Below are 772 nucleotides of genomic sequence, written 5' to 3' on the forward strand. Positions count from 1 at the left end.
GTCAGAGACAGTGCGACTGGCACAGGACAGAGTTTAGGGCTGTTGTACATAGGGTCGCTATGAGTCACAAGCGACTCGACGGCACATAACAACAAGAAGTTCAAAGCTGTGTCATCTTTATAGTCAAACCCGTTTATAATGTTGGTTCAACTGTTGTTTTTTTTGTGGGTTTTTTTAAAAAATTTTTTTTTTGTTCAACTGTTTATCTACTTAGCATATCACTATTACGACTTGAAAATCGTTAGAATTTTAAAACAGAATTAAGTTATATGAATTCACTTAACCTGTCAGTCTTGCTTGATTCAAAGCTTCACGATTTTTACGTTCAGTCAGAACTGTGTGCATAGGATTACTAATAAACAGACAACTTGTGATATAATTTAGAGAGAATTAGGAAAATTCTGTTTCAAAAGGTAAATTCTGATCCAGGAAAGATGCTTTATTCTTTCTGGTAAGCACTTCAAGGTCCATTTTACACACAGTTGAGAAAAATAGTTTCTAAAAGTAAATGCTCATCCAGGAAAGGTGCTTTCACCCTCCTGGAAAACAGACCATAGTATATACTTTGCGTGACTAAAGTAAAAGACGCAAGAAACTATAGTAGAGCAACCAGTTTTTGGAGGCTGGCACCTTCTGGATTCAGTATTGTAAGTTACCATATATTTGAAGACTCTTCAACTTATTGATATGACCGTATCATCTCCACCCTTTTCTTATATCGGTCTTACATCTATAAGGTATGTATTTATTTTATTTTTTATTTTTTATTATT

General features: G+C 34.2%; 1 pseudogene; it reads left to right on the forward strand.

Moving 5' to 3' along the window:
• The window catches only part of LOC102876835, a 46,420-nt pseudogene that overhangs the window by 32,766 nt on the left and 12,882 nt on the right, over positions 1-772 (forward strand).

Source organism: Elephantulus edwardii, unplaced genomic scaffold (assembly GCF_000299155.1).
Source record: "Elephantulus edwardii isolate Elephantulus edwardi_28Jun2011 unplaced genomic scaffold, EleEdw1.0 scaffold00292, whole genome shotgun sequence".
In the NCBI taxonomy this organism is placed as follows: domain Eukaryota; kingdom Metazoa; phylum Chordata; class Mammalia; order Macroscelidea; family Macroscelididae; genus Elephantulus; species Elephantulus edwardii.